At 35.6% G+C, this 12,191-nt stretch overlaps 1 protein-coding gene across 2 annotated transcripts in view; it reads right to left on the bottom strand.

The window, feature by feature from the left end:
• LOC124640305 (high affinity copper uptake protein 1-like) overlaps positions 1-11,970 on the bottom strand; it is a 35,486-nt gene extending 23,516 nt beyond the window's left edge. Inside the window, exon 1 of one of the 2 annotated variants that reach the window (XM_047178018.1) lies at positions 11,694-11,970. The gene's annotated coding sequence lies outside the window, so the exon portion shown is untranslated. Of the gene's footprint in view, positions 1-5,141; positions 5,327-11,693 lie in introns of those variants that run through there. The other variant, XM_047178019.1, reaches the window with a different exon arrangement.
• Between the last annotated feature and the right edge of the window lie 221 nt (positions 11,971-12,191).

The raw sequence follows: 12,191 nt of genomic DNA, 5'->3' as shown, positions 1-12,191 counted from the left end.
GGAAGACGCTGGATGCAGGTCGCTTCCAACAGGTATCTGTGGAGATCAAAGGGGGAGGCCTATGTTCAGCAGTGGACGTCCTATGGCTGAGATGATGATGATGATGATGATGAACCGTTAACCGTTGTGTTTACCTTAAACAGAAGACACACGATAAGCTTCGATGTATATTCTTGCGGGAATAAATAAGTTTTTTTTTTAAGTGTATAGTTCACTGATTTTTGCGGGATCTATTCACATACTCAATGTGTGGATTATTACAACACGATTACAACACTGCACAATCTTGTATGTTGTACTTAGTATATCTACATGCAATCAGATGTTATCAGTTACCTATAGTCATATTTTATCAATTTTAGAAAAACTGTGTAGCCTCCTAAAATAAAAGATCGTGTGAAAACCTTTATAAGATATGATCTGCAAGTTATCACCGGGTGCAAATTGACTCTTGGGCAGAAAACTAAAAATAAATAATTGTATTATATATAATCGTTGCAGATAAAACAATTCTATACGAAATCAACCAAAGCGTTAATATTTTTGAGTTGACCGTCCTTACAAAAATTTGGATACAGTTATGTCATAAAGCGATACTGTTTCATTTAAACGCTGTAAGGATTATTTGCTATAATTTATGTTATTGTTATATTTGTATTTAACTATTTATCTTATATGTTTAGAAAATTGTCATAGATAGGCACTTGTTTCCCGAAATCATAAGGCTGTGCTTTACCTTAAGCCTGCCAATCTATAATATAAAAATGAATCGCAAAATGTGTTGGTAAGCGCATAACTCAACAACGCCTGGACCAATTTGGCTAATTCTTTTTTTGTTGTGTTTGTTATTGTCAGGAGAAGGTTCTTATGAAAAAAAATAGGGTAAAGTAGAGAAGTCAGTTGACGGGAGCGAAGCCGCGGGCAAAAGCTAGTGCCTTATAAAAATCTCTTTTATACATTTGTGATAATATTCTATCCGTTAGTGTCCAAGTGCGAGTTGAGTGCGCATGATTACCGTGCCCCATTTTGTTTAATTTGAAACAATAAAGCTTCCCGATCCCGGTCGGCGGTCGTCGGCAATCTTCGTGTCACAGATTTGTGACATCGCTCGCGGATATCTGCACTTAGCCTGGGAGATCATTCTGGAAATTCTAGATCGCAGAACGAAGCTGAAGTCGGAATAGGGAAAACTTATACAAGATTAATCATCTGACTAGCCTTTTCCCAAACTATGTGCGGGTTAGCTTTCAGTCTCAACTGGGTGCAGCTGAGTTCCTACCAATGTTTTACATGGCGCGACTGCCTATCTGACCTCCTCCACTCAGTTAAGTAGGTTGCCCTATCCTTACCCCTTGGTAAGATTAATACGATAGACATAATACAGGCAATAAATATAGCCGTCAAATAAATATAAGATGGAAAGTTCATAAGATCACAAAAGTAACATATTGAAATACATTGCCGCTTTGTTATCATTCCGACGCCAGACTAAGGAATTCCTAGATCTAGGAATTGCGTGGGAAGTGATCGAAAAACAAAAGAATGTGCAGATCCTGTTTATGAAAATATCAGGCGTGTTTATGAGGCTGGCCGTGCACGTGAAACATAATGGAAGTCATGTAACATGTTGATAAAGACTCTATAAGCCATGGTGTTACGTGGGAACCTTTACCAGGCATTTCCTATAAAATGTGCTTTCTTACACAAATCTCCGCAATAGTATGCACTTGTTTTATAAGTATGTTTAATTATAGATGAGAATAACTTTCAGACAATTTTCATATACAAAAAACAATCTATACTTGTTCTTTTTTAGATACAAGATATTGATTTAAGTCCTAGATAACTAAAAGAAATATAAAAATCTACATACAGACGAGTATAACAATGTACCTATGTAGATTAACCAATTTTAGGTAAGGATTTACATTGACACATACTACGATTATGTAAAGTGTAGTTGCAAAATGGTGAGTCATGTCACCGGACACGACGCACAAATTGAGCGATTTTATATAGTAAGGTACCTGTACCTACTTAAAGTAAATAAACACGAACTAGACCTTTAGGTTTCCTTTATCGATCAACAGAGATTTGCGATAAGTTTGACAGCTAAAGGTATTTTTCTTCGGATAACACATGAACTTTGCAGTGCGAGTGCAAAAATATATGCCTGAGATGATCGAGTGCAAAGTGTCGAGCGCAAGATTAAGATGCTTTTAGGCCAAAAGATAATCATATTCAGGATTTTTTGTAACTTTAGAGAAGTTGCACTGTTACTTGGTAAATTGGTACTATTTGTGGAGAAAATATACGGAATCTGGAGACAGCTGTTTTGGGTTATTGACGCTGGTGTTCAGTGTATGAATAGTTTTTTTCATTGTTCTATTCATATCAGTATTTCACGTATTTTCGTAAAGAACGTTGACCTTTATTTTGACAGCTTCAAATCTAATCTTATCTTCTTGCTTCTTATGTAGCTTAGACATCCATGGCCACTAACGGGATTTCAATATTCTATTTGTGTTTTTTTACTAAATATAAAATTTTATCTAAACCCCATATGGGTAATGTCCATCTCTAGTAAGCAAACTAACAAATGTATACATATAGGTTATTGAAATCCGCAGTTACGCACAGCACAGTGAAATGTTTCAGATGAGTCACGAATGTATAATTTCTGACAATGGCTCACCTCATTTCTAACCTGTGTCACCTAGGTATACGAGTACCTGCGACTATATGGTTTACTAAAAGTTGTTATTTGTTCTTCTCTTTCGTTATCGAATAAAAAATGAATTTGGTTTTGTCTTGAACGTATTCAATAACATTGCCATACTGAATTTAGAAGCGAGAAATATAGCAACTATTTATCCTAAACTTTTTGCGGAAAAAAATCTTTTAATTCTTATAATATATGTAACATAACATGGCATTAAAAGATCAATCAATCTCATCCCAGAAACAATGCACTGACCTACACATTATTAATTAATGAAATTGTAATCAACGCAAAAATACGTACTGTGGTATCATTGGGACGTCATTTACCGATTTATATTAAGTTTTGCTTTAGTTTGAACAGCTATCGAATAAATTTATTGTATTATGTAGACAAAGAATAATAAGTAAGTAGAACGTCAGAACATTTGCATATTAATAGCGCTATTAAACGTATTATAAAGAAAACCCCTGTCTTTGTCGAAATGGACTTTTATATAGAGAAATAATGAATAATATTGTCCTGTTATCTATTTAAATACCTATATAAGGGCTTAGTTATTTAAATGGAAATTTTTGACGATGACTCTAGTTGTAATTTGAGTTTGGAAAAAACATTCAGATTTTTTTACTTCATTCTAAAACCACTTAATTCGAACATGGCTGTAAATCAGGCTCTCACGTGTTCAGTTTTAAGCTGAGCTGTAATTTAGCTAGCTCTACAAATATTTACAGCTAGGTACTTAATATCTCATCTGCAGCAACACGCAAACTTGTGGTTACAGTTCTTTGTTCTATTCGCTACTGACCTGCCACAAGGTTAACACCAGCTTACATTAGCAACAAGGTTTTAAATATCTCGTATATAAATATAAATAGCTCGTATGACTATTATAAAACATAAAATATCTTCTAATATAATAAATCAACAAAAATGGTAAATATGTGAAAAACATCTTTAAATACGATGTGTTGATATAATGTTTATTGTTCTAATATATTAGGTAATTTATTTAGACGACATGTTAATTTTTTGCTGATTATTTGTCTGCTATATTTATTTCTTAGTAGATAACTAAACGACTATTAAAAGGTAATTTTAGGTAATAAATTAGGATCGACCTCGTCTCGAACAGTAGTATTTATACAAACATGTAAATTAATCAGACTATTTGGATGTAGTTTAGTCACGCGATGCAAATAATACTTAAATATGCATTTTGCATAGTTACGTTATTTTAAGTTGTGATAACGTTACGTTATTTACTAGATATTCAGCAAAACGTTAGAGGTAAAGGGATCTTGTAAGTTTCGTAATAGGCGCATTGATAGAGTAAGTAAAATACTTTTTTTTGGATTATAAATTAATCCACAACATAATGTCTCTAATTATTTTAGGTTTCCTATATGCAAAACGCAGTCGCAGTCGCATGTTTTGTGTATTTAGGTTAGTTAATTTACAGATGAGTGGATTAAGTTATCATAGGATTGAATTTAGATTAAGTAGTTGTATTGATTTTTGATTAGATACTTATTATCGTTTTTTTTACAAACGGGTTTAGAATATTTCGGATTTTTACAAAAAAATATGCCGTCCAGTACTAATTGTGGCCATACCCTAACTAGTCAGGAAATTGCAACTTTTTGCAAACGTGACTCTGAAGGTCTCTTATCGTTACGATCTTAAAATATCCATTCACCCACTGATTCAATGGTCAATTTTGGTGTACATGTGTGTGTGTTTGTAAACAAACTCGTGTACCTGTAGTAGTGTCCATCGCACCGGTATAGTATGTTAGCTAACAACTAGCGAGTACCGCGAGTTGCCCCCAAAGGTCACGCTACGTTCACTAGTCGCCGCTAACTCCGACATTGTGTAATGCACTTTATGTAATTTCACACGTCGTGTTACTTGTTCGATTTTCGAGTGGACGTAACCATCTCTCTATGAAATCGATTGGTTTTGGAAAGCTTTAATTTAAGTAGAATAGTTGCTTCGGCTGATTGTTTATTATCGCTAATATTGGCTGAAGCGAATTGAAAACCTCAAGGACTAATATTTACTTGTATGGCTATTATACTCAGTATGTAAACAATAAAAGAGGAACTTAAAAATTCAACGTAGATGTACAAAATTAATTTATTGTAACAAAGTATATGAGTACAAATATTTTTAAGTATTGATTTACCAAAAAAAAAAGAACTTCCAGGATCATAACCTACACAAAAGTTATTTAATATAGAGGTTGATGCTTGAAACTGCAATTCAAATTTGATTCCATAAATTATACCGTACAAAAAGTCAATCATTTTCGTACAGGTGGAACATAAAACCCGCGCTCGCTGTCAAAATTACAGCAACAATTTTAGCAAGGACACCAGAGATTAAAATGATACAATTAGATTTGTATGTAACTCACCAAAAAATCTCCAAACAATCAACAAACTTGATATCACAGATAATAGAGATTCAAAAAATGTCAATACAATACACTCGCGATAACAAGTTGCGGTAAAATTGACAGCTGTCAAAAAGTGGCGCAAACGTCCGCGGTTGGCGGGCAGCGGTGGCTGAATGGCGCGGGCGCAGCTCGGCGCGAGTTGTGCCTGCGATTGCAAGTTACGACACCAACTTGTTATCTGTTCCACCTCATTGCGTATGCGACCAAACGTAGTGGTTTCTGTGGTGGAAGCAAAGGGCGTAGGTATGGACAGTGCTGACTTCAACGAAGTCACCGACGACCTTGCACCAGAAAATATACAGCCACTATTATCCAGGCAATTAGCGATCAATTGATAAGATATATAGTATTTATTTTTGATAGCAAGACAATTAAAAATATTTGTAAACGATAAATCAAAGTAAAACTTTAGTCACAACCGAGGTAGAGGCGTGTAATGAGCTGAGCGAGATCCAGGAAGGAAGGAAACCGAATTGTTGCGCGGAATCTCACGACTCATAGACTAGCACTAGTGTTCCCACGAACGAAGTTATCAACGTCAAACATTTTGTTTTTTAGAATAATCACATAGCATCAGCAGCATGTTTTTGATATCTAAAACAAAAGAAATATCTCTAGGATGTGAGAGAGTTGAAATCAGTTGCAACCTTGGTGCATGCAGCAAGCATGGCGATCAAACCGTCGCTTATCACATATCTATTAAAATTGAAACTGAGTGTGGTTCAAAAGGGATTCGACAATTCCACATTCTATGTTATCAATTTTGGTTGTGTAATTAAAAAATCCCCGAGTTATCATATCCTTGTAAATACAATAATCTTTACTTATAATCGTCATCCCGCCCTCTCCCGTTAGTTATCCTCCACCGTTACTGATAACAATATCAGCTCCACTAAAGTTAGGCGCATTGAGGCGCAGGCTGCGCCCGCGCATGCTAACGAGCCGCGCTGTAGGAAGTGACGTAACTCGCCGTGTAGCATTATGCGAGATCTAGATTATGTCACAATCAAGACGTTACCAAAATTAATGGCATTTGATTTGTATTTATTTTGAATTTTAGCGCATTGCTATGGATTTATATGTAAGTTACTAGGTAGGTACTCGGTCAGAATAATAATATTTTTTAGTTATATTGTACCTAAATGAATCAAGTTGATAAAATGCAAAATAGCCAGACAATAAAAAATGGACCTATTCGGTTATTTGAAAGACAATTCCATAATATAACAGAAGAGGATAATTATTAAAAATATTTGAATAATCCTGATAAATACTATTTTTGTTTTATCGAATTGATGAATTAAATATTTTATGATCATTGTAAACACAATAAGAGGCACTATCTCTCATATAATGTTAATATTTGTCCAAGTTGGCTCGTCACGTCAAGCATCTATCGTAACTCAGGACTTATCGATCGAGGTGCAGTCTCTAGTCGTCAATCAACCGGCGCACACGCTTTGATCATCAAATGCCATGCTCGCTGCAAATGGATCATGACTTCAACTGCATACCTAATATGGAAGATTCTTTTCAAATACCTGCATTTCGTATCAATCGACCTATCATTTTAAGATCTAGAATAGCCAATAATTAAACAGGTTAACTTTTACATCGATTAATATTTTGTCATCTGTACGAATTTAACCGTCCTTCAAGAAGATAAGGTAATTTATGGCCGACTTATCGCATAATCAATTATTAAAAAGGTTGTAATTCTTAGTATTTAAATTGAATATTTCAACAGGTAACTGTAGGTGTCAGATAGCTTATCATGAGATTACAATGAACCCTGGACTGGTTGCTAAACTTGTGTCAACTATTTCAAGCAGTGTCGCACCAACTTAATGTTACTATTGTAAACTTAGGAAGACGTGGACACAATCTAGGACAAGCAGTTTATTGTTCCTAGCTGTTAGCCGTAGGAGGAAGACAAAGAGAATATTAGATGCTTCAGTGTTTGATGGAAGAATAGTTCCATATTAGGCAGTTGTGTTACTGGTTGCTTTCTAACTGTACCGTAGAGCACAGGTATTTCGTCTTCCCATTATGGTTTGAATATCCTAAATGCCACTTCTGAATCTTTGTCAAAGAAGAAGTACTTCATCAAAATTCTGTCAGCCACCGACATGGATGTTAAGAGTTCAGCAAAACATTTGATAGAAATCAATCATTTGAACATTGACAAAGATAGAGCGATAAAGTTTTAGCATGACGGGTCAGGTTCAGGTAAAGATGTGTAATAATATTGCAGATTCTACTCATCGACAAAATCGTACAGTTAAGGTATAAGACGAAGTATTAGTAATATAAATAATTACTATATGAAATGACGGGCCACTTAATTCCAGTCATTTTGGTCCACTAAACCACTAACTATTCCGACATATAGTAATCTGTGATTCTTACCTTCCGTCTAGTAGGTAGTTCTCTCGTCCACTCTCCGTGGTCTCCGGCCTGACACTGCTGAGCACTGTACCCGACTTCTGCCAATCTGCTAATATATCGAACACCACTATCTATACCAGTCAAGCGTTACTGAGCACAAACGACTCGTACTCAACTTCCTTCAGTAGGTACAGCGGGACACTCAATTCTGAAGATTTGACAGTGTACTGTGAGTGGCTGGTCATGTGATTGTTACGCTTAATTAAATAGATTAAAGTGGCTATAAAAGTGGATTGCATGTTCCAGATTTGATATTTGAATAAATGTTCGAAAGATTGACAGTAGGTACAAAATGCTTGTCCTAATTAATACTAGGTGTATTTCTAAACTGTTTGTGCTTATGAAGTCTGATTGACCGGATAATCATAAAAACTGTAAGAAAATAGTGGATAGGGAGCATGGATATCAAAATAAAGCTCTCCAATATAAACTTCTACAGTTGTTTGTTCTAGACTTCTACGGCAAGAAATTATCTCCAAATACCAGTGACAGAATCTACAATTCGTCCACGTCGACTTTGTTAGAAAACACAAATTATCTAACAAATGAGCCTGGACGAGCAATATTAACTTTTCTTTCTAATTTTAAATTCGTTTCACGTTCTCGCTGTTTTATTTTATTCCAACAGGACAGCAGAGCGAAGTTTTTCAAATATATTTAAGTACTGCTTACAGACCACCCGTGACCATGAGTATCTGCCATAAACTAGAAAACATACAATAAATTGATAGAAAACAAAGAACAACCGAAAACTCAGAATCAACCATTTATAATGAGCTAAAATAGTCAGCTAAGATAAATCTAGGTTAAAATATGCCTCGTACTGATGCACACGCGTGACTTGACTCCTAACAGATAATCAGCTGAACTTGGACTAGTGTTTATTCATTATACTTTATTTATAGGCCAAAAAACCCATGAAACATACATTAATATGTATCGATCTCTTTGTATTCAGATTAATTGAATTCGTTATGTAATGTGGTGCAATTTACAAAAATAGATTCGTCGAAATTAAAATTCAACATTGGTGCTTAAATAGGTACAGACGTTGCGTTATTGTCTTAGTTTTAGTCAGTAAGGACTTTTGAAAACTATGAATAGGTATAGTAAACCCCTCCAAAACTTATTTTCCGTAGACATTTGGCATACATTTGTATTGTTTTATAGTGTGCCACAAGATAAGAGATAGGTCTGACGCACGCGAGCTTTTCAGACGCAGATCACGTCTCTCTCAACGATGTGATACGATTGTAATAAGATAGTAAGCTAACTCAGTATGGCATTCTATTCTAAAATCGTCTCATAAGAAATCGTTATATATGTATAAAATTATACCTATCAATTAATTTTGTAAGATAAGAAACTTTTAAGCACTGGATGGGAAAGTTACTACCTAGAGTGTGACTGGTCTAATTGATCATTGTCTTTTATTATAATTATTCAAGTAGGCATCAGAGAAGCATAGAATCCGATGAAACAGGTGCACATGCATAATTCTACGCATACATTATATGATGATATTTAGCATAATTATATCAATTGTGCAGATGCCGACAGTTCGCAAGACTTACTGGCGCGTCCAGCCTCTGACTAACAATAGTCACGTGTCACGGGCTACGGCTCTTTAATTTTGTGCTTTATTAACTGCACTTTTGTCAAAATTTTATTATTTATGAAATCATCAAAACACTTTGAGTTATTACATTTTAGAGCAGTTCACAGAGAATCAGTAGGTATGGTCAAAGATCAAACAAACCATTTACGAATGGCTGATTGATGTAGATATTCTAATGTACCTATTACTAAACGACATTACTTTAGCCAATCCTAATGAACAAATCAATCTAATAATTTGATTGAATTATACCATAAACTGCGAACCTTTACCTCTAGTGTACAACCGCTGCGTTGATCGGAACGCCCGTAAAATTTGATGTGAGTGCAATCAGATAGTGCATGAGTATGAGACAACGAGTTATGTTGTCTCGACGTCGTTAAACTTTAACTGTGCCTACGTGACGGTGCGGGGTGCATGGACAATCAGCTCTTCTGTGATGAACGAGCAAATTATAATGATACCATACAGATTGATACAAAAAATAGCATAGCAACTCTATTGATGACTTCATCATCATCATCATCATTAGCCTATCGCAGTCCACTGCTGGACATAGGCCTCTCCAAGTGCACGCCACTGAGATCGATTTTCGGCTGCTCGCATCCAGCTCCTGCCAGCCGTCTTGCGCAAGTCATCACTCCACCGTGCCTGAGGACGTCCTACACTACGTTTGCCGAGGCGTGGTCTCCACTCTAGAACTCGTTTACCCCAACGGTTATCGATGACTTGCTCGCCAAGAATCAAAGCACTCACATTTCTGTTGATTAAAAAAATAATCCCGTAATATCTATCATATCCATTATTGCTTCTTTTGTTCGGGACCCACTGAAAGGGATCAAAACTTTTGACAAGGCGCTAGAGAAGTCATTGACAAAATAAATACATACAGTCAAAGCTACTTGGCGAGTAAGTCGTTAGTAGAACTGCTAAGTGAAAAGAACGAGAAAAGTGTGAGCGTTTATGTAAAAATTTGAAAAACGCTTAATTACTGTCATATCTTTACCAAAAAGGTACCTATTTATCCATGTTGCAATATTTGTTAGGTTTAGGTGGTTCAAACCCCGCACTAACCGCACTCCCCGGTAGGAAGTGATAACTATGAGAACTTTATCAAACTGATATGCAACTGCAACACTATGATACTAAACTAATAAAAGAAAGCCTGCTGATCTAATATTTTCCACAAAGTAGGAAAATACCTATTAACATAATTTTCAGCAACACAAATGAATGTACATAATAAAAGTACGCAGATATTATTTTTAATCGTTAAAGGTTATCTTAAAGTCAAGGCAGGTGACGGCTGACGTCACAACAGTCACTCAAGGACAGCGGGGATTTGAGGGACCTCTACCAGCCACCCTGGGCACGGACTGGCTCGAAGAGGAAAGCCCAGTTGTCTTTAAAGGATGTCAGCATTTAACTGATGATGATAACCGCTAGCGGCAGTGCCTCATGGAATGAAAGAATAAAAGTACGGTTTTTTGACAACAAGTTTCTGTCAGTAAGAGAGACAATTCCTTTTGCTCTGGCCACGTAGGGGAGTTATTCATGGTTTGATTTAAATTCGATATTTAACACAAACAGTGTCGTAAGTTCGATCGACTGTTCTATGACGCGCTACGACTTTCTGAACCCAAAAGCTTTGTACGGAGTGATGGTGTGCCTGTCACCTTTATGTTCATCATGCCACTTAGGTCTTAAGTTAACTGTATGTATGGATTGATGTTATCTTATGTCACTTATTTATGAGATGCTAGAATAATAAGTAGACGTTACCTTGGTATATGGTTAGTGGTGGGAATGAGTAGTAAAGTTACTACTTACCGTTCAAATATGTTCGTAGATTCAAAGTAGCAGTAGTAAGTCCTGGATTTATAATAAGATTGAATTAAGTATTGATCTAATATGTACACTATATATAAACAATCTTAATCTACTTTTAAGTGTAAGTCCTTATTTAATAGGATTGAAGTGTTAACTGGTTCGCACTGGCAATTGATTCCAATTGACGCGTTTAATTTCGGTAAAATCAGACAACGCATTGGCAACTAAAGCTAGGTTCACACTGCGACATCGTAAACACAATATATTCAGTGTATACAGCGAGAGTTTTCTATTAAAACAGTACTGTCACACTCATTTTGACACTAAGTTTTGGCTACAAAAGCACCATGAAGAAATTATCAAAGAGTGAACGGCGTAGATTTTTTTTCAATATTATTCCACCGTGTAAACTAAGCTTTAAAATCCCACTTGTCACGTTGGCTGAGGTCAGGGGATATATCAGTCACGTGGCTAATACGTCACTAAAGTACCTACTTACTTCCTACGTACCAAAAATAGTTCACGTCTATGTAATTAACATAATAACCCTCTAAGCTTCCCTGTGAAATCCTGTGAAAGAAAGTTAAATAATACCTAGGTACAATTATACAAACCACTATTAGAACGTATTGCACAAATCATTTTCACACGCAATCCAGTTCACCTAACACTTTAGTTTTTTTTTAAACACAAAACTAGTTTGATTTGTCTGACTTCACATTCTCTTGCTTTTTCTTCTCATTTTATTTCAAGTGATATTATGTTCAGAAATCAATTAAGCACATTTTAAGTTTTTCAACTAAAGACCATACTAATAACAGTCCCATAGAAACTTAAAGGTATACTTTTCAAAAAAAGTTCTATCAAACATCATTATTAATTAATATGAAGTAATTAGTGAAACAATATGAGTGTACTGATACAGCTGAACGCTTGAGAGATAAGTCGATAGGATGCGCACGCGCAAATATCCGCGGTACCAGCCGTGCGCAATGTTTACAATGCACGCAGCTCTAACGACAATATCGATAAATGGGAACAGGAGAAGCGAACAAACATGCTATAATCAAACTTGTTTAGTTTTAAGTAATGAAATAGGTAGGTGAATAAAG

The sequence above is a fragment of the Helicoverpa zea genome, chromosome 20 (genome assembly GCF_022581195.2).
Source record: "Helicoverpa zea isolate HzStark_Cry1AcR chromosome 20, ilHelZeax1.1, whole genome shotgun sequence".
NCBI classification, from domain to species: domain Eukaryota; kingdom Metazoa; phylum Arthropoda; class Insecta; order Lepidoptera; family Noctuidae; genus Helicoverpa; species Helicoverpa zea.
This window is presented reverse-complemented; position numbering and strand designations above follow the sequence as displayed.